This window comes from Phoenix dactylifera, chromosome 4 (assembly GCF_051530095.1).
Source record: "Phoenix dactylifera cultivar Ajwa chromosome 4, Ajwa_hap1_PhDact_Kaust_v1.1, whole genome shotgun sequence".
NCBI classification, from domain to species: Eukaryota; Viridiplantae; Streptophyta; class Magnoliopsida; order Arecales; family Arecaceae; genus Phoenix; species Phoenix dactylifera.
Window position 1 is genome coordinate 35,254,207 of NC_143193.1, and position 15,362 is coordinate 35,269,568.

General features: G+C 49.3%; 40 non-coding genes and 2 pseudogenes across 40 annotated transcripts; all 42 read right to left on the reverse strand.

The window, feature by feature from the left end:
- Positions 1 to 195: 195 nt before the first annotated feature.
- LOC149757360 (5S ribosomal RNA) lies at positions 196 to 314 on the reverse strand. Its single transcript, XR_016401524.1, has one exon. It is a non-coding gene; the product is annotated as a 5S ribosomal RNA (ribosomal RNA).
- Positions 315 to 560: 246 nt separating this feature from the next.
- Positions 561 to 679, reverse strand: LOC149757361 (5S ribosomal RNA). The gene has a single exon (XR_016400518.1). It is a non-coding gene; the product is annotated as a 5S ribosomal RNA (ribosomal RNA).
- A 247-nt stretch (positions 680 to 926) lies between these two features.
- On the reverse strand, positions 927 to 1,045 carry LOC149757362 (5S ribosomal RNA). The gene has a single exon (XR_016407228.1). It is a non-coding gene; the product is annotated as a 5S ribosomal RNA (ribosomal RNA).
- Positions 1,046 to 1,291: 246 nt separating this feature from the next.
- On the reverse strand, positions 1,292 to 1,410 carry LOC149757363 (5S ribosomal RNA). The gene has a single exon (XR_016403287.1). It is a non-coding gene; the product is annotated as a 5S ribosomal RNA (ribosomal RNA).
- Positions 1,411 to 1,655: 245 nt separating this feature from the next.
- On the reverse strand, positions 1,656 to 1,774 carry LOC149757364 (5S ribosomal RNA). The gene has a single exon (XR_016403298.1). It is a non-coding gene; the product is annotated as a 5S ribosomal RNA (ribosomal RNA).
- A 247-nt stretch (positions 1,775 to 2,021) lies between these two features.
- Positions 2,022 to 2,140, reverse strand: LOC149757365 (5S ribosomal RNA). Its single transcript, XR_016407229.1, has one exon. It is a non-coding gene; the product is annotated as a 5S ribosomal RNA (ribosomal RNA).
- Positions 2,141 to 2,386: 246 nt separating this feature from the next.
- LOC149757366 (5S ribosomal RNA) lies at positions 2,387 to 2,505 on the reverse strand. Its single transcript, XR_016403249.1, has one exon. It is a non-coding gene; the product is annotated as a 5S ribosomal RNA (ribosomal RNA).
- A 246-nt stretch (positions 2,506 to 2,751) lies between these two features.
- Positions 2,752 to 2,870, reverse strand: LOC149757367 (5S ribosomal RNA). Its single transcript, XR_016403309.1, has one exon. It is a non-coding gene; the product is annotated as a 5S ribosomal RNA (ribosomal RNA).
- Positions 2,871 to 3,117: 247 nt separating this feature from the next.
- Positions 3,118 to 3,236, reverse strand: LOC149757368 (5S ribosomal RNA; annotated as a pseudogene).
- Positions 3,237 to 3,482: 246 nt separating this feature from the next.
- LOC149757369 (5S ribosomal RNA) lies at positions 3,483 to 3,601 on the reverse strand. Its single transcript, XR_016403320.1, has one exon. It is a non-coding gene; the product is annotated as a 5S ribosomal RNA (ribosomal RNA).
- A 246-nt stretch (positions 3,602 to 3,847) lies between these two features.
- On the reverse strand, positions 3,848 to 3,966 carry LOC149757370 (5S ribosomal RNA). Its single transcript, XR_016403331.1, has one exon. It is a non-coding gene; the product is annotated as a 5S ribosomal RNA (ribosomal RNA).
- Positions 3,967 to 4,213: 247 nt separating this feature from the next.
- Positions 4,214 to 4,332, reverse strand: LOC149757371 (5S ribosomal RNA). The gene has a single exon (XR_016407230.1). It is a non-coding gene; the product is annotated as a 5S ribosomal RNA (ribosomal RNA).
- A 246-nt stretch (positions 4,333 to 4,578) lies between these two features.
- Positions 4,579 to 4,697, reverse strand: LOC149757372 (5S ribosomal RNA). Its single transcript, XR_016403342.1, has one exon. It is a non-coding gene; the product is annotated as a 5S ribosomal RNA (ribosomal RNA).
- Positions 4,698 to 4,943: 246 nt separating this feature from the next.
- Positions 4,944 to 5,062, reverse strand: LOC149757373 (5S ribosomal RNA). Its single transcript, XR_016403353.1, has one exon. It is a non-coding gene; the product is annotated as a 5S ribosomal RNA (ribosomal RNA).
- Positions 5,063 to 5,309: 247 nt separating this feature from the next.
- LOC149757374 (5S ribosomal RNA) lies at positions 5,310 to 5,428 on the reverse strand. The gene has a single exon (XR_016407231.1). It is a non-coding gene; the product is annotated as a 5S ribosomal RNA (ribosomal RNA).
- A 246-nt stretch (positions 5,429 to 5,674) lies between these two features.
- On the reverse strand, positions 5,675 to 5,793 carry LOC149757375 (5S ribosomal RNA). Its single transcript, XR_016403362.1, has one exon. It is a non-coding gene; the product is annotated as a 5S ribosomal RNA (ribosomal RNA).
- A 246-nt stretch (positions 5,794 to 6,039) lies between these two features.
- Positions 6,040 to 6,158, reverse strand: LOC149757376 (5S ribosomal RNA). The gene has a single exon (XR_016403250.1). It is a non-coding gene; the product is annotated as a 5S ribosomal RNA (ribosomal RNA).
- A 246-nt stretch (positions 6,159 to 6,404) lies between these two features.
- LOC149757377 (5S ribosomal RNA) lies at positions 6,405 to 6,523 on the reverse strand. Its single transcript, XR_016403373.1, has one exon. It is a non-coding gene; the product is annotated as a 5S ribosomal RNA (ribosomal RNA).
- A 247-nt stretch (positions 6,524 to 6,770) lies between these two features.
- LOC149757378 (5S ribosomal RNA) lies at positions 6,771 to 6,889 on the reverse strand (annotated as a pseudogene).
- Positions 6,890 to 7,135: 246 nt separating this feature from the next.
- Positions 7,136 to 7,254, reverse strand: LOC149757379 (5S ribosomal RNA). Its single transcript, XR_016403385.1, has one exon. It is a non-coding gene; the product is annotated as a 5S ribosomal RNA (ribosomal RNA).
- A 246-nt stretch (positions 7,255 to 7,500) lies between these two features.
- On the reverse strand, positions 7,501 to 7,619 carry LOC149757380 (5S ribosomal RNA). Its single transcript, XR_016403395.1, has one exon. It is a non-coding gene; the product is annotated as a 5S ribosomal RNA (ribosomal RNA).
- Positions 7,620 to 7,866: 247 nt separating this feature from the next.
- Positions 7,867 to 7,985, reverse strand: LOC149757381 (5S ribosomal RNA). Its single transcript, XR_016407232.1, has one exon. It is a non-coding gene; the product is annotated as a 5S ribosomal RNA (ribosomal RNA).
- Positions 7,986 to 8,231: 246 nt separating this feature from the next.
- On the reverse strand, positions 8,232 to 8,350 carry LOC149757382 (5S ribosomal RNA). The gene has a single exon (XR_016403404.1). It is a non-coding gene; the product is annotated as a 5S ribosomal RNA (ribosomal RNA).
- A 246-nt stretch (positions 8,351 to 8,596) lies between these two features.
- On the reverse strand, positions 8,597 to 8,715 carry LOC149757383 (5S ribosomal RNA). The gene has a single exon (XR_016403415.1). It is a non-coding gene; the product is annotated as a 5S ribosomal RNA (ribosomal RNA).
- Positions 8,716 to 8,962: 247 nt separating this feature from the next.
- LOC149757384 (5S ribosomal RNA) lies at positions 8,963 to 9,081 on the reverse strand. Its single transcript, XR_016407233.1, has one exon. It is a non-coding gene; the product is annotated as a 5S ribosomal RNA (ribosomal RNA).
- A 246-nt stretch (positions 9,082 to 9,327) lies between these two features.
- Positions 9,328 to 9,446, reverse strand: LOC149757385 (5S ribosomal RNA). Its single transcript, XR_016403426.1, has one exon. It is a non-coding gene; the product is annotated as a 5S ribosomal RNA (ribosomal RNA).
- A 246-nt stretch (positions 9,447 to 9,692) lies between these two features.
- LOC149757386 (5S ribosomal RNA) lies at positions 9,693 to 9,811 on the reverse strand. The gene has a single exon (XR_016403437.1). It is a non-coding gene; the product is annotated as a 5S ribosomal RNA (ribosomal RNA).
- A 247-nt stretch (positions 9,812 to 10,058) lies between these two features.
- On the reverse strand, positions 10,059 to 10,177 carry LOC149757387 (5S ribosomal RNA). The gene has a single exon (XR_016407113.1). It is a non-coding gene; the product is annotated as a 5S ribosomal RNA (ribosomal RNA).
- Positions 10,178 to 10,423: 246 nt separating this feature from the next.
- Positions 10,424 to 10,542, reverse strand: LOC149757388 (5S ribosomal RNA). Its single transcript, XR_016403448.1, has one exon. It is a non-coding gene; the product is annotated as a 5S ribosomal RNA (ribosomal RNA).
- Positions 10,543 to 10,788: 246 nt separating this feature from the next.
- LOC149757389 (5S ribosomal RNA) lies at positions 10,789 to 10,907 on the reverse strand. The gene has a single exon (XR_016403459.1). It is a non-coding gene; the product is annotated as a 5S ribosomal RNA (ribosomal RNA).
- Positions 10,908 to 11,154: 247 nt separating this feature from the next.
- Positions 11,155 to 11,273, reverse strand: LOC149757390 (5S ribosomal RNA). The gene has a single exon (XR_016407234.1). It is a non-coding gene; the product is annotated as a 5S ribosomal RNA (ribosomal RNA).
- Positions 11,274 to 11,519: 246 nt separating this feature from the next.
- LOC149757391 (5S ribosomal RNA) lies at positions 11,520 to 11,638 on the reverse strand. Its single transcript, XR_016403471.1, has one exon. It is a non-coding gene; the product is annotated as a 5S ribosomal RNA (ribosomal RNA).
- Positions 11,639 to 11,884: 246 nt separating this feature from the next.
- Positions 11,885 to 12,003, reverse strand: LOC149757392 (5S ribosomal RNA). The gene has a single exon (XR_016401513.1). It is a non-coding gene; the product is annotated as a 5S ribosomal RNA (ribosomal RNA).
- A 247-nt stretch (positions 12,004 to 12,250) lies between these two features.
- LOC149757393 (5S ribosomal RNA) lies at positions 12,251 to 12,369 on the reverse strand. Its single transcript, XR_016407114.1, has one exon. It is a non-coding gene; the product is annotated as a 5S ribosomal RNA (ribosomal RNA).
- Positions 12,370 to 12,615: 246 nt separating this feature from the next.
- On the reverse strand, positions 12,616 to 12,734 carry LOC149757394 (5S ribosomal RNA). The gene has a single exon (XR_016403482.1). It is a non-coding gene; the product is annotated as a 5S ribosomal RNA (ribosomal RNA).
- A 246-nt stretch (positions 12,735 to 12,980) lies between these two features.
- On the reverse strand, positions 12,981 to 13,099 carry LOC149757395 (5S ribosomal RNA). Its single transcript, XR_016403494.1, has one exon. It is a non-coding gene; the product is annotated as a 5S ribosomal RNA (ribosomal RNA).
- A 247-nt stretch (positions 13,100 to 13,346) lies between these two features.
- LOC149757396 (5S ribosomal RNA) lies at positions 13,347 to 13,465 on the reverse strand. The gene has a single exon (XR_016407236.1). It is a non-coding gene; the product is annotated as a 5S ribosomal RNA (ribosomal RNA).
- A 246-nt stretch (positions 13,466 to 13,711) lies between these two features.
- Positions 13,712 to 13,830, reverse strand: LOC149757397 (5S ribosomal RNA). The gene has a single exon (XR_016403505.1). It is a non-coding gene; the product is annotated as a 5S ribosomal RNA (ribosomal RNA).
- Positions 13,831 to 14,076: 246 nt separating this feature from the next.
- Positions 14,077 to 14,195, reverse strand: LOC149757398 (5S ribosomal RNA). The gene has a single exon (XR_016403515.1). It is a non-coding gene; the product is annotated as a 5S ribosomal RNA (ribosomal RNA).
- Positions 14,196 to 14,442: 247 nt separating this feature from the next.
- Positions 14,443 to 14,561, reverse strand: LOC149757399 (5S ribosomal RNA). The gene has a single exon (XR_016407115.1). It is a non-coding gene; the product is annotated as a 5S ribosomal RNA (ribosomal RNA).
- Positions 14,562 to 14,807: 246 nt separating this feature from the next.
- Positions 14,808 to 14,926, reverse strand: LOC149757400 (5S ribosomal RNA). The gene has a single exon (XR_016403525.1). It is a non-coding gene; the product is annotated as a 5S ribosomal RNA (ribosomal RNA).
- Positions 14,927 to 15,172: 246 nt separating this feature from the next.
- Positions 15,173 to 15,291, reverse strand: LOC149757401 (5S ribosomal RNA). Its single transcript, XR_016403537.1, has one exon. It is a non-coding gene; the product is annotated as a 5S ribosomal RNA (ribosomal RNA).
- Between the last annotated feature and the right edge of the window lie 71 nt (positions 15,292 to 15,362).

Genomic DNA, 15,362 nt, shown 5'->3' on the forward strand with positions numbered 1-15,362 from the left:
GCCCGAGACATTCGCGCTGCCGGGGCCGTTCTGGCGTAGGATTCAACGCGCTGTTCCGCTATGCGGCATGGCACCGCGAGTCTCCGGACTCAGTTTATTTTCGGGGGAAAAAAATTATCCGAAGAGGAAAAGCCAAAAGCCGAAAAATTAAAAATAAATATTATCAAAAAATAAAAAAGCGGGCAAAAAATAAAAGGGGTGCAACACGAGGACTTCCCAGGGGGTCACCCATCCTAATACTACTCTCGCCCAAGCACGCTTAACTGCGGAGTTCTGATGGGATCCGGTGCATTAGTGCTGGTATGATCGCACCCATGACATGCCCATCGAAACACCCTTTTATGACAAAGCAGCAGACCTCGACGGCCCGAGACATTCGCGCTGCCGGGGCCGTTCTGGCGTAGGATTCAATGCGCTGTTCCGCTATGCGGCATGGCACCGCGAGTCTCCGGACTCAGTTTATTTTCGAGGGAAAAAAATTATCCGAAGAGGAAAAGCCAAAAGCCAAAAAATTAAAAATAAATGTTATCAAAAAAGAAAAAAGCGGGCAAAAAATAAAAAGGGTGCAACACGAGGACTTCCCAGGGGGTCACCCATCCTAGTACTACTCTCGCCCAAGCACGCTTAACTGCGGAGTTCTGATGGGATCCGGTGCATTAGTGCTGGTATGATCACACCCATGATATGCCCTTCGAAACTCCCTTTTATGACAAAGCAGCAGACCTCTTCGGCCCGAGACATTCGCGCTGCCGGGGCCGTTCTGGCGTAGGATTCAACGTGCTGGTCCCGCTATGCGGCATGGCACCGCCAGTCTCCGGACCCAGTTTATTGTCGGGGGAAAAAAATTATCCGAAGAGGAAAAGCCAAAAGCCAAAAAATTAAAAATAAATATTATCAAAAAATAAAAAAGCGGGCAAAAAATAAAAAGGGTGCAACATGAGGACTTCCCAGGGGGTCACCCATCCTAGTACTACTCTCGCCCAAGCACGCTTAACTGCGGAGTTCTGATAGGATCCGGTGCATTAGTGCTGGTATGATCGCACCCAAGACATGCCCTTCGAAACTCCCTTTTATGACAAAGTAGCAGACCTCGACGGCCCGAGACATTCGCGCTGCCGGGGCCGTTCTGGCGTAGGATTCAACACGCTGTTCCGCTATGCGGCATGGCACCGCCAGTCTCCGGACTCAGTTTATTTTCGGGAGAAAAAAATTATCCGAAGAGGAAAAGCCAAAAGCCGAAAAATAAAAAATAAATGTTATCAAAAAATAAAAAAGCGGGCAAAAAATAAAAGGGGTGCAACACGAGGACTTCCCAGGGGGTCACCCATCCTAGTACTACTCTCGCCCAAGCACGCTTAACTGCGGAGTTCTGATGGGATCCGGTGCATTAGTGCTGGTATGATCGCACCCATGACATGCCCTTCGAAACTCCCTTTTATGACAAAGCAGCAGACCTCGACGGCCCGAGACATTCGCGCTGCCGAGGCCGTTCTGGCGTAGGATTCAATGCGCTGTTCCGCTATGCGGCATGGCACCGCGAGTCTTCGGACTCAGTTTATTTTCGAGGAAAAAAATTATCCGAAGAGGAAAAGTCAAAAGCCAAAAAATTAAAAATAAATGTTATCAAAAAAGAAAAAAGCGGGCAAAAAAAAAAAGGGGTGCAACACGAGGACTTCCCAGGGGGTCACCCATCCTAGTACTACTCTCGCCCAAGCACGCTTAACTGCGGAGTTCTGATGGGATCCGGTGCATTAGTGCTGGTATGATCGCACCCATGATATGCCCTTCGAAACTCCCTTTTATGACAAAGCAGCAGACCTCGACGGCCCGAGACATTCGCGCTGCCGGGGCCGTTCTGGCGTAGGATTCAACGCGCTGGTCCCGCTATGCGGCATGGCACCGCCAGTCTCCGGACCCAGTTTATTGTCGGGGGAAAAAAATTATCCGAAGAGGAAAAGCCAAAAGCCAAAAAATTAAAAATAAATATTATCAAAAAATAAAAAAGCGGGCAAAAAATAAAAAGGGTGCAACATGAGGACTTCCCAGGGGGTCACCCATCCTAGTACTACTCTCGCCCAAGCACGCTTAACTGCGGAGTTCTGATAGGATCCGGTGCATTAGTGCTGGTATGATCGCACCCAAGACATGCCCTTCGAAACTCCCTTTTATGACAAAGTAGCAGACCTCGACGGCCCGAGACATTCGCGCTGCCGGGGCCGTTCTGGCGTAGGATTCAACACGCTGTTCCGCTATGCGGCATGGCACCGCCAGTCTCCGGACTCAGTTTATTTTCGAGGGAAAAAAATTATCCGAAGAGGAAAAGCCAAAAGCCGAAAAATAAAAAATAAATGTTATCAAAAAATAAAAAAGCGGGCAAAAAATAAAAGGGGTGCAACACGAGGACTTTCCAGGGGGTCACCCATCCAAGTACTACTCTCGCCCAAGCACGCTTAACTGCGGAGTTCTGATGGGATCCGGTGCATTAGTGCTGGTATGATCGCACCCATGACATGCCCTTCGAAACTCCCTTTTATGACAAAGCAGCAGACCTCGACGGCCCGAGACATTCGCGCTGCCGAGGCCGTTCTGGCGTAGGATTCAATGCGCTGTTCCGCTATGCGGCATGGCACCGCGAGTCTCCGGACTCAGTTTATTTTCGAGGGAAAAAAATTATCCGAAGAGGAAAAGCCAAAAGCCAAAAAATTAAAAATAAATGTTATCAAAAAAGAAAAAAGCGGGCAAAAAATAAAAGGGGTGCAACACGAGGACTTCCCAGGGGGTCACCCATCCTAGTACTACTCTCGCCCAAGCACGCTTAACTGCGGAGTTCTGATGGGATCCGGTGCATTAGTGCTGGTATGATCGCACCCATGATATGCCCTTCGAAACTCCCATTTATGACAAAGCAGCAGACCTCGACGGCCCGAGACATTCGCGCTGCCGGGGCCGTTCTGGCGTAGGATTCAACGTGCTGGTCCCGCTATGCGGCATGGCACCGCCAGTCTCCGGACCCAGTTTATTGTCGGAGGAAAAAAATTATCCGAAGAGGAAAAGCCAAAAGCCAAAAAATTAAAAATAAATATTATCAAAAAATAAAAAAGCGGGCAAAAAATAAAAAGGGTGCATCATGAGGACTTCCCAGGGGGTCACCCATCCTAGTACTACTCTCGCCCAAGCACGCTTAACTGCGGAGTTCTGATAGGATCCGGTGCATTAGTGCTGGTATGATCGCACCCAAGACATGCCCTTCGAAACTCCCTTTTATGACAAAGTAGCAGACCTCGACGGCCCGAGACATTCGCGCTGCCGGGGCCGTTCTGGCGTAGGATTCAACACGCTGTTCCGCTATGCGGCATGGCACCGCCAGTCTCCGGACTCAGTTTATTTTCGGAGGAAAAAAATTATCCGAAGAGGAAAAGCCAAAAGCCGAAAAATAAAAAATAAATGTTATCAAAAAATAAAAAAGCGGGCAAAAAATAAAAGGGGTGCAACACGAGGACTTCCCAGGGGGTCACCCATCCTAGTACTACTCTCGCCCAAGCACGCTTAACTGCGGAGTTCTGATGGGATCCGGTGCATTAGTGCTGGTATGATCGCACCCATGACATGCCCTTCGAAACTCCCTTTTATGACAAAGCAGCAGACCTCGACGGCCCGAGACATTCGCGCTGCCGAGGCCGTTCTGGCGTAGGATTCAATGCGCTGTTCCGCTATGCGGCATGGCACCGCGAGTCTCCGGACTCAGTTTATTTTCGAGGGAAAAAAATTATCCGAAGAGGAAAAGCCAAAAGCCAAAAAATTAAAAATAAATGTTATCAAAAAAGAAAAAAGCGGGCAAAAAATAAAAGGGGTGCAACACGAGGACTTCCCAGGGGGTCACCCATCCTAGTACTACTCTCGCCCAAGCACGCTTAACTGCGGAGTTCTGATGGGATCCGGTGCATTAGTGCTGGTATGATCGCACCCATGATATGCCCTTCGAAACTCCCTTTTATGACAAAGCAGCAGACCTCGACGGCCCGAGACATTCGCGCTGCCGGGGCCGTTCTGGCGTAGGATTCAACGCGCTGGTCCCGCTATGCGGCATGGCACCGCCAGTCTCCGGACCCAGTTTATTGTCGGGGGAAAAAAATTATCCGAAGAGGAAAAGCCAAAAGCCAAAAAATTAAAAATAAATATTATCAAAAAATAAAAAAGCGGGCAAAAAATAAAAAGGGTGCAACATGAGGACTTCCCAGGGGGTCACCCATCCTAGTACTACTCTCGCCCAAGCACGCTTAACTGCGGAGTTCTGATAGGATCCGGTGCATTAGTGCTGGTATGATCGCACCCAAGACATGCCCTTCGAAACTCCCTTATATGACAAAGTAGCAGACCTCGACGGCCCGAGACATTCGCGCTGCCGGGGCCGTTCTGGCGTAGGATTCAACACGCTGTTCCGCTATGCGGCATGGCACCGCCAGTCTCCGGACTCAGTTTATTTTCGGGGGAAAAAAATTATCCGAAGAGGAAAAGCCAAAAGCCGAAAAATAAAAAATAAATGTTATCAAAAAATAAAAAAGCGGGCAAAAAATAAAAGGGGTGCAACACGAGGACTTCCCAGGGGGTCACCCATCCTAGTACTACTCTCGCCCAAGCACGCTTAACTGCGGAGTTCTGATGGGATCCGGTGCATTAGTGCTGGTATGATCGCACCCATGACATGCCCTTCGAAACTCCCTTTTATGACAAAGCAGCAGACCTCGACGGCCCGAGACATTCGCGCTGCCGAGGCCGTTCTGGCGTAGGATTCAATGCGCTGTTCCGCTATGCGGCATGGCACCGCGAGTCTCCGGACTCAGTTTATTTTTGAGGGAAAAAAATTATCCGAAGAGGAAAAGCCAAAAGCCAAAAAATTAAAAATAAATGTTATCAAAAAAGAAAAAAGCGGGCAAAAAATAAAAGGGGTGCAACACGAGGACTTCCCAGGGGGTCACCCATCCTAGTACTACTCTCGCCCAAGCACGCTTAACTGCGGAGTTCTGATGGGATCCGGTGCATTAGTGCTGGTATGATCGCACCCATGATATGCCCTTCGAAACTCCCTTTTATGACAAAGCAGCAGACCTCGACGGCCCGAGACATTCGCGCTGCCGGGGCCGTTCTGGCGTAGGATTCAACGCGCTGGTCCCGCTATGCGGCATGGCACCGCCAGTCTCCGGACCCAGTTTATTGTCGGGGGAAAAAAATTATCCGAAGAGGAAAAGCCAAAAGCCAAAAAATTAAAAATAAATATTATCAAAAAATAAAAAAGCGGGCAAAAAATAAAAAGGGTGCAACATGAGGACTTCCCAGGGGGTCACCCATCCTAGTACTACTCTCGCCCAAGCACGCTTAACTGCGGAGTTCTGATAGGATCCGGTGCATTAGTGCTGGTATGATCGCACCCAAGACATGCCCTTCGAAACTCCCTTATATGACAAAGTAGCAGACCTCGACGGCCCGAGACATTCGCGCTGCCGGGGCCGTTCTGGCGTAGGATTCAACACGCTGTTCCGCTATGCGGCATGGCACCGCCAGTCTCCGGACTCAGTTTATTTTCGGGGGAAAAAAATTATCCGAAGAGGAAAAGCCAAAAGCCGAAAAATAAAAAATAAATGTTATCAAAAAATAAAAAAGCGGGCAAAAAATAAAAGGGGTGCAACACGAGGACTTCCCAGGGGGTCACCCATCCTAGTACTACTCTCGCCCAAGCACGCTTAACTGCGGAGTTCTGATGGGATCCGGTGCATTAGTGCTGGTATGATCGCACCCATGACATGCCCTTCGAAACTCCCTTTTATGACAAAGTAGCAGACCTCGACGGCCCGAGACATTCGCGCTGCCGGGGCCGTTCTGGCGTAGGATTCAACACGCTGTTCCGCTATGCGGCATGGCACCGCCAGTCTCCGGACTCAGTTTATTTTCGAGGGAAAAAAATTATCCGAAGAGGAAAAGCCAAAAGCCGAAAAATAAAAAATAAATGTTATCAAAAAATAAAAAAGCGGGCAAAAAATAAAAGGGGTGCAACACGAGGACTTTCCAGGGGGTCACCCATCCAAGTACTACTCTCGCCCAAGCACGCTTAACTGCGGAGTTCTGATGGGATCCGGTGCATTAGTGCTGGTATGATCGCACCCATGACATGCCCTTCGAAACTCCCTTTTATGACAAAGCAGCAGACCTCGACGGCCCGAGACATTCGCGCTGCCGAGGCCGTTCTGGCGTAGGATTCAATGCGCTGTTCCGCTATGCGGCATGGCACCGCGAGTCTCCGGACTCAGTTTATTTTCGAGGGAAAAAAATTATCCGAAGAGGAAAAGCCAAAAGCCAAAAAATTAAAAATAAATGTTATCAAAAAAGAAAAAAGCGGGCAAAAAATAAAAGGGGTGCAACACGAGGACTTCCCAGGGGGTCACCCATCCTAGTACTACTCTCGCCCAAGCACGCTTAACTGCGGAGTTCTGATGGGATCCGGTGCATTAGTGCTGGTATGATCGCACCCATGATATGCCCTTCGAAACTCCCATTTATGACAAAGCAGCAGACCTCGACGGCCCGAGACATTCGCGCTGCCGGGGCCGTTCTGGCGTAGGATTCAACGTGCTGGTCCCGCTATGCGGCATGGCACCGCCAGTCTCCGGACCCAGTTTATTGTCGGAGGAAAAAAATTATCCGAAGAGGAAAAGCCAAAAGCCAAAAAATTAAAAATAAATATTATCAAAAAATAAAAAAGCGGGCAAAAAATAAAAAGGGTGCATCATGAGGACTTCCCAGGGGGTCACCCATCCTAGTACTACTCTCGCCCAAGCACGCTTAACTGCGGAGTTCTGATAGGATCCGGTGCATTAGTGCTGGTATGATCGCACCCAAGACATGCCCTTCGAAACTCCCTTTTATGACAAAGTAGCAGACCTCGACGGCCCGAGACATTCGCGCTGCCGGGGCCGTTCTGGCGTAGGATTCAACACGCTGTTCCGCTATGCGGCATGGCACCGCCAGTCTCCGGACTCAGTTTATTTTCGGAGGAAAAAAATTATCCGAAGAGGAAAAGCCAAAAGCCGAAAAATAAAAAATAAATGTTATCAAAAAATAAAAAAGCGGGCAAAAAATAAAAGGGGTGCAACACGAGGACTTCCCAGGGGGTCACCCATCCTAGTACTACTCTCGCCCAAGCACGCTTAACTGCGGAGTTCTGATGGGATCCGGTGCATTAGTGCTGGTATGATCGCACCCATGACATGCCCTTCGAAACTCCCTTTTATGACAAAGCAGCAGACCTCGACGGCCCGAGACATTCGCGCTGCCGAGGCCGTTCTGGCGTAGGATTCAATGCGCTGTTCCGCTATGCGGCATGGCACCGCGAGTCTCCGGACTCAGTTTATTTTCGAGGGAAAAAAATTATCCGAAGAGGAAAAGCCAAAAGCCAAAAAATTAAAAATAAATGTTATCAAAAAAGAAAAAAGCGGGCAAAAAATAAAAGGGGTGCAACACGAGGACTTCCCAGGGGGTCACCCATCCTAGTACTACTCTCGCCCAAGCACGCTTAACTGCGGAGTTCTGATGGGATCCGGTGCATTAGTGCTGGTATGATCGCACCCATGATATGCCCTTCGAAACTCCCTTTTATGACAAAGCAGCAGACCTCGACGGCCCGAGACATTCGCGCTGCCGGGGCCGTTCTGGCGTAGGATTCAACGCGCTGGTCCCGCTATGCGGCATGGCACCGCCAGTCTCCGGACCCAGTTTATTGTCGGGGGAAAAAAATTATCCGAAGAGGAAAAGCCAAAAGCCAAAAAATTAAAAATAAATATTATCAAAAAATAAAAAAGCGGGCAAAAAATAAAAAGGGTGCAACATGAGGACTTCCCAGGGGGTCACCCATCCTAGTACTACTCTCGCCCAAGCACGCTTAACTGCGGAGTTCTGATAGGATCCGGTGCATTAGTGCTGGTATGATCGCACCCAAGACATGCCCTTCGAAACTCCCTTATATGACAAAGTAGCAGACCTCGACGGCCCGAGACATTCGCGCTGCCGGGGCCGTTCTGGCGTAGGATTCAACACGCTGTTCCGCTATGCGGCATGGCACCGCCAGTCTCCGGACTCAGTTTATTTTCGGGGGAAAAAAATTATCCGAAGAGGAAAAGCCAAAAGCCGAAAAATAAAAAATAAATGTTATCAAAAAATAAAAAAGCGGGCAAAAAATAAAAGGGGTGCAACACGAGGACTTCCCAGGGGGTCACCCATCCTAGTACTACTCTCGCCCAAGCACGCTTAACTGCGGAGTTCTGATGGGATCCGGTGCATTAGTGCTGGTATGATCGCACCCATGACATGCCCTTCGAAACTCCCTTTTATGACAAAGCAGCAGACCTCGACGGCCCGAGACATTCGCGCTGCCGAGGCCGTTCTGGCGTAGGATTCAATGCGCTGTTCCGCTATGCGGCATGGCACCGCGAGTCTCCGGACTCAGTTTATTTTTGAGGGAAAAAAATTATCCGAAGAGGAAAAGCCAAAAGCCAAAAAATTAAAAATAAATGTTATCAAAAAAGAAAAAAGCGGGCAAAAAATAAAAGGGGTGCAACACGAGGACTTCCCAGGGGGTCACCCATCCTAGTACTACTCTCGCCCAAGCACGCTTAACTGCGGAGTTCTGATGGGATCCGGTGCATTAGTGCTGGTATGATCGCACCCATGATATGCCCTTCGAAACTCCCTTTTATGACAAAGCAGCAGACCTCGACGGCCCGAGACATTCGCGCTGCCGGGGCCGTTCTGGCGTAGGATTCAACGCGCTGGTCCCGCTATGCGGCATGGCACCGCCAGTCTCCGGACCCAGTTTATTGTCGGGGGAAAAAAATTATCCGAAGAGGAAAAGCCAAAAGCCAAAAAATTAAAAATAAATATTATCAAAAAATAAAAAAGCGGGCAAAAAATAAAAAGGGTGCAACATGAGGACTTCCCAGGGGGTCACCCATCCTAGTACTACTCTCGCCCAAGCACGCTTAACTGCGGAGTTCTGATAGGATCCGGTGCATTAGTGCTGGTATGATCGCACCCAAGACATGCCCTTCGAAACTCCCTTATATGACAAAGTAGCAGACCTCGACGGCCCGAGACATTCGCGCTGCCGGGGCCGTTCTGGCGTAGGATTCAACACGCTGTTCCGCTATGCGGCATGGCACCGCCAGTCTCCGGACTCAGTTTATTTTCGGGGGAAAAAAATTATCCGAAGAGGAAAAGCCAAAAGCCGAAAAATAAAAAATAAATGTTATCAAAAAATAAAAAAGCGGGCAAAAAATAAAAGGGGTGCAACACGAGGACTTCCCAGGGGGTCACCCATCCTAGTACTACTCTCGCCCAAGCACGCTTAACTGCGGAGTTCTGATGGGATCCGGTGCATTAGTGCTGGTATGATCGCACCCATGACATGCCCTTCGAAACTCCCTTTTATGACAAAGCAGCAGACCTCGACGGCCCGAGATATTCGCGCTGCCGAGGCCGTTCTGGCGTAGGATTCAATGCGCTGTTCCGCTATGCGGCATGGCACCGCGAGTCTCCGGACTCAGTTTATTTTCGAGGGAAAAAAATTATCCGAAGAGGAAAAGCCAAAAGCCAAAAAATTAAAAATAAATGTTATCAAAAAAGAAAAAAGCGGGCAAAAAATAAAAGGGGTGCAACACGAGGACTTCCCAGGGGGTCACCCATCCTAGTACTACTCTCGCCCAAGCACGCTTAACTGCGGAGTTCTGATGGGATCCGGTGCATTAGTGCTGGTATGATCGCACCCATGATATGCCCTTCGAAACTCCCTTTTATGACAAAGCAGCAGACCTCGACGGCCCGAGACATTCGCGCTGCCGGGGCCGTTCTGGCGTAGGATTCAACGCGCTGGTCCTGCTTTGCGGCATGGCACCGCCAGTCTCCGGACCCAGTTTATTGTCGGGGGAAAAAAATTATCCGAAGAGGAAAAGCCAAAAGCCAAAAAATTAAAAATAAATATTATCAAAAAATAAAAAAGCGGGCAAAAAATAAAAAGGGTGCAACATGAGGACTTCCCAGGGGGTCACCCATCCTAGTACTACTCTCGCCCAAGCACGCTTAACTGCGGAGTTCAGATAGGATCCGGTGCATTAGTGCTGGTATGATCGCACCCAAGACATGCCCTTCGAAACTCCCTTTTATGACAAAGTAGCAGACCTCGACGGCTCGGGACATTCGCGCTGCCGGGGCCGTTCTGGCGTAGGATTCAACACGCTGTTCCGCTATGCGGCATGGCACCGCCAGTCTCCGGACTCAGTTTATTTTCGGAGGAAAAAAATTATCCGAAGAGGAAAAGCCAAAAGCCGAAAAATAAAAAATAAATGTTATCAAAAAATAAAAAAGCGGGCAAAAAATAAAAGGGGTGCAACACGAGGACTTCCCAGGGGGTCACCCATCCTAGTACTACTCTCGCCCAAGCACGCTTAACTGCGGAGTTCTGATGGGATCCGGTGCATTAGTGCTGGTATGATCGCACCCATGACATGCCCTTCGAAACTCCCTTTTATGACAAAGCAGCAGACCTCGACGGCCCGAGACATTCGCGCTGCCGAGGCCGTTCTGGCGTAGGATTCAATGCGCTGTTCCGCTATGCGGCATGGCACCGCGAGTCTCCGGACTCAGTTTATTTTCGAGGGAAAAAAATTATCCGAAGAGGAAAAGCCAAAAGCCAAAAAATTAAAAATAAATGTTATCAAAAAAGAAAAAAGCGGGCAAAAAATAAAAGGGGTGCAACACGAGGACTTCCCAGGGGGTCACCCATCCTAGTACTACTCTCGCCCAAGCACGCTTAACTGCGGAGTTCTGATGGGATCCGGTGCATTAGTGCTGGTATGATCGCACCCATGATATGCCCTTCGAAACTCCCTTTTATGACAAAGCAGCAGACCTCGACGGCCCGAGACATTCGCGCTGCCGGGGCCGTTCTGGCGTAGGATTCAACGCGCTGGTCCCGCTATGCGGCATGGCACCGCCAGTCTCCGGACCCAGTTTATTGTCGGGGGAAAAAAATTATCCGAAGAGGAAAAGCCAAAAGCCAAAAAATTAAAAATAAATATTATCAAAAAATAAAAAAGCGGGCAAAAAATAAAAAGGGTGCAACATGAGGACTTCCCAGGGGGTCACCCATCCTAGTACTACTCTCGCCCAAGCACGCTTAACTGCGGAGTTCTGATAGGATCCGGTGCATTAGTGCTGGTATGATCGCACCCAAGACATGCCCTTCGAAACTCCCTTATATGACAAAGTAGCAGACCTCGACGGCCCGAGACATTCGCGCTGCCGGGGCCGTTCTGGCGTAGGATTCAACACGCTGTTCCGCTATGCGGCATGGCACCGCCAGTCTCCGGACTCAGTTTATTTTCGGGGGAAAAAAATTATCCGAAGAGGAAAAGCCAAAAGCCGAAAAATAAAAAATAAATGTTATCAAAAAATAAAAAAGCGGGCAAAAAATAAAAGGGGTGCAACACGAGGACTTCCCAGGGGGTCACCCATCCTAGTACTACTCTCGCCCAAGCACGCTTAACTGCGGAGTTCTGATGGGATCCGGTGCATTAGTGCTGGTATGATCGCACCCATGACATGCCCTTCGAAACTCCCTTTTATGACAAAGCAGCAGACCTCGACGGCCCGAGATATTCGCGCTGCCGAGGCCGTTCTGGCGTAGGATTCAATGCGCTGTTCCGCTATGCGGCATGGCACCGCGAGTCTCCGGACTCAGTTTATTTTCGAGGGAAAAAAATTATCCGAAGAGGAAAAGCCAAAAGCCAAAAAATTAAAAATAAATGTTATCAAAAAAGAAAAAAGCGGGCAAAAAATAAAAGGGGTGCAACACGAGGACTTCCCCGGGGGTCACCCATCCTAGTACTACTCTCGCCCAAGCACGCTTAACTGCGGAGTTCTGATGGGATCCGGTGCATTAGTGCTGGTATGATCGCACCCATGATATGCCCTTCGAAACTCCCTTTTATGACAAAGCAGCAGACCTCGACGGCCCGAGACATTCGCGCTGCCGGGGCCGTTCTGGCGTAGGATTCAACGCGCTGGTCCTGCTTTGCGGCATGGCACCGCCAGTCTCCGGACCCAGTTTATTGTCGGGGGAAAAAAATTATCCGAAGAGGAAAAGCCAAAAGCCAAAAAATTAAAAATAAATATTATCAAAAAATAAAAAAGCGGGCAAAAAATAAAAAGGGTGCAACATGAGGACTTCCCAGGGGGTCACCCATCCTAGTACTACTCTCGCCCAAGCACGCTTAACTGCGGAGTTCAGATAGGATCCGGTGCATTAGTGCTGGTATGATCGCACCCAAGACATGCCCTTCGAAACTCCCTTTTATGACAAAGTAGCAGACCTCGACGGCTCGGGACATTCGCGCTGCCGGGGCCGTTCTGGCGTAGGATTCAACACGCTGTTCCGCTATGCGGCATGGCACCGCCAGTCTCCGGACTCAGTTTATTTTCGGAGGAAAAAAATTATCCGAAGAGGAAAAGCCAAAAGCCGAAAAATAAAAAATAAATGTTATCAAAAAATAAAAAAGCGGGCAAAAAATAAAAGGGGTGCAACACGAGGACTTCCCAGGGGGTCACCCATCCTAGTACTACTCTCGCCCAAGCACGCTTAACTGCGGAGTTCTGATGGGATCCGGTGCATTAGTGCTGGTATGATCGCACCCATGACATGCCCTTCGAAACTCCCTTTTATGACAAAGCAGCAGACCTCGACGGCCCGAGACATTCGCGCTGCCGAGGCCGTTCTGGCGTAGGATTCAATGCGCTGTTCCGCTATGCGGCATGGCACCGCGAGTCTCCGGACTCAGTTTATTTTCGAGGGAAAAAAATTATCCGAAGAGGAAAAGCCAAAAGCCAAAAAATTAAAAATAAATGTTATCAAAAAAGAAAAAAGCGGGCAAAAAATAAAAGGGGTGCAACACGAGGACTTCCCAGGGGGTCACCCATCCTAGTACTACTCTCGCCCAAGCACGCTTAACTGCGGAGTTCTGATGGGATCCGGTGCATTAGTGCTGGTATGATCGCACCCATGATATGCCCTTCGAAACTCCCTTTTATGACAAAGCAGCAGACCTCGACGGCCCGAGACATTCGCGCTGCCGGGGCCGTTCTGGCGTAGGATTCAACGCGCTGGTCCCGCTATGCGGCATGGCACCGCCAGTCTCCGGACCCAGTTTATTGTCGGGGGAAAAAAATTATCCGAAGAGGAAAAGCCAAAAGCCAAAAAATTAAAAATAAATATTATCAAAAAATAAAAAAGCGGGCAAAAAATAAAAAGGGTGCAACATGAGGACTTCCCAGGGGGTCACCCATCCTAGTACTACTCTCGCCCAAGCACGCTTAACTGCGGAGTTCTGATAGGATCCGGTGCATTAGTGCTGGTATGATCGCACCCAAGACATGCCCTTCGAAACTCCCTTATATGACAAAGTAGCAGACCTCGACGGCCCGAGACATTCGCGCTGCCGGGGCCGTTCTGGCGTAGGATTCAACACGCTGTTCCGCTATGCGGCATGGCACCGCCAGTCTCCGGACTCAGTTTATTTTCGGGGGAAAAAAATTATCCGAAGAGGAAAAGCCAAAAGCCGAAAAATAAAAAATAAATGTTATCAAAAAATAAAAAAGCGGGCAAAAAATAAAAGGGGTGCAACACGAGGACTTCCCAGGGGGTCACCCATCCTAGTACTACTCTCGCCCAAGCACGCTTAACTGCGGAGTTCTGATGGGATCCGGTGCATTAGTGCTGGTATGATCGCACCCATGACATGCCCTTCGAAACTCCCTTTTATGACAAAGCAGCAGACCTCGACGGCCCGAGATATTCGCGCTGCCGAGGCCGTTCTGGAGTAGGATTCAATGCGCTGTTCCGCTATGCGGCATGGCACCGCGAGTCTCCGGACTCAGTTTATTTTCGAGGGAAAAAAATTATCCGAAGAGGAAAAGCCAAAAGCCAAAAAATTAAAAATAAATGTTATCAAAAAAGAAAAAAGCGGGCAAAAAATAAAAGGGGTGCAACACGAGGACTTCCCAGGGGGTCACCCATCCTAGTACTACTCTCGCCCAAGCACGCTTAACTGCGGAGTTCTGATGGGATCCGGTGCATTAGTGCTGGTATGATCGCACCCATGATATGCCCTTCGAAACTCCCTTTTATGACAAAGCAGCAGACCTCGACGGCCCGAGACATTCGCGCTGCCGGGGCCGTTCTGGCGTAGGATTCAACGCGCTGGTCCTGCTTTGCGGCATGGCACCGCCAGTCTCCGGACCCAGTTTATTGTCGGGGGAAAAAAATTATCCGAAGAGGAAAAGCCAAAAGCCAAAAAATTAAAAATAAATATTATCAAAAAATAAAAAAGCGGGCAAAAAATAAAAAGGGTGCAACATGAGGACTTCCCAGGGGGTCACCCATCCTAGTACTACTCTCGCCCAAGCACGCTTAACTGCGGAGTTCAGATAGGATCCGGTGCATTAGTGCTGGTATGATCGCACCCAAGACATGCCCTTCGAAACTCCCTTTTATGACAAAGTAGCAGACCTCGACGGCTCGGGACATTCGCGCTGCCGGGGCCGTTCTGGCGTAGGATTCAACACGCTGTTCCGCTATGCGGCATGGCACCGCCAGTCTCCGGACTCAGTTTATTTTCGGAGGAAAAAAATTATCCGAAGAGGAAAAGCCAAAAGCCGAAAAATAAAAAATAAATGTTATCAAAAAATAAAAAAGCGGGCAAAAAATAAAAGGGGTGCAACACGAGGACTTCCCAGGGGGTCACCCATCCTAGTACTACTCTCGCCCAAGCACGCTTAACTGCGGAGTTCTGATGGGATCCGGTGCATTAGTGCTGGTATGATCGCACCCATGACATGCCCTTCGAAACTCCCTTTTATGACAAAGCAGCAGACCTCGACGGCCCGAGACATTCGCGCTGCCGAGGCCGTTCTGGCGTAGGATTCAATGCGCTGTTCCGCTATGCGGCATGGCACCGCGAGTCTCCGGACTCAGTTTATTTTCGAGGGAAAAAAATTATCCGAAGAGGAAAAGCCAAAAGCCAAAAAATTAAAAATAAATGTTATCAAAAAAGAAAAAAGCGGGCAAAAAATAAAAGGGGTGCAACACGAGGACTTCCCAGGGGGTCACCCATCCTAGTACTACTCTCGCCCAAGCACGCTTAACTGCGGAGTTCTGATGGGATCCGGTGCATTAGTGCTGGTATGATCGCACCCATGATATGCCCTTCGAAACTCCCTTTTATGACAAAGCAGCAGACCTCGACGGCCCGAGACATTCGCGCTGC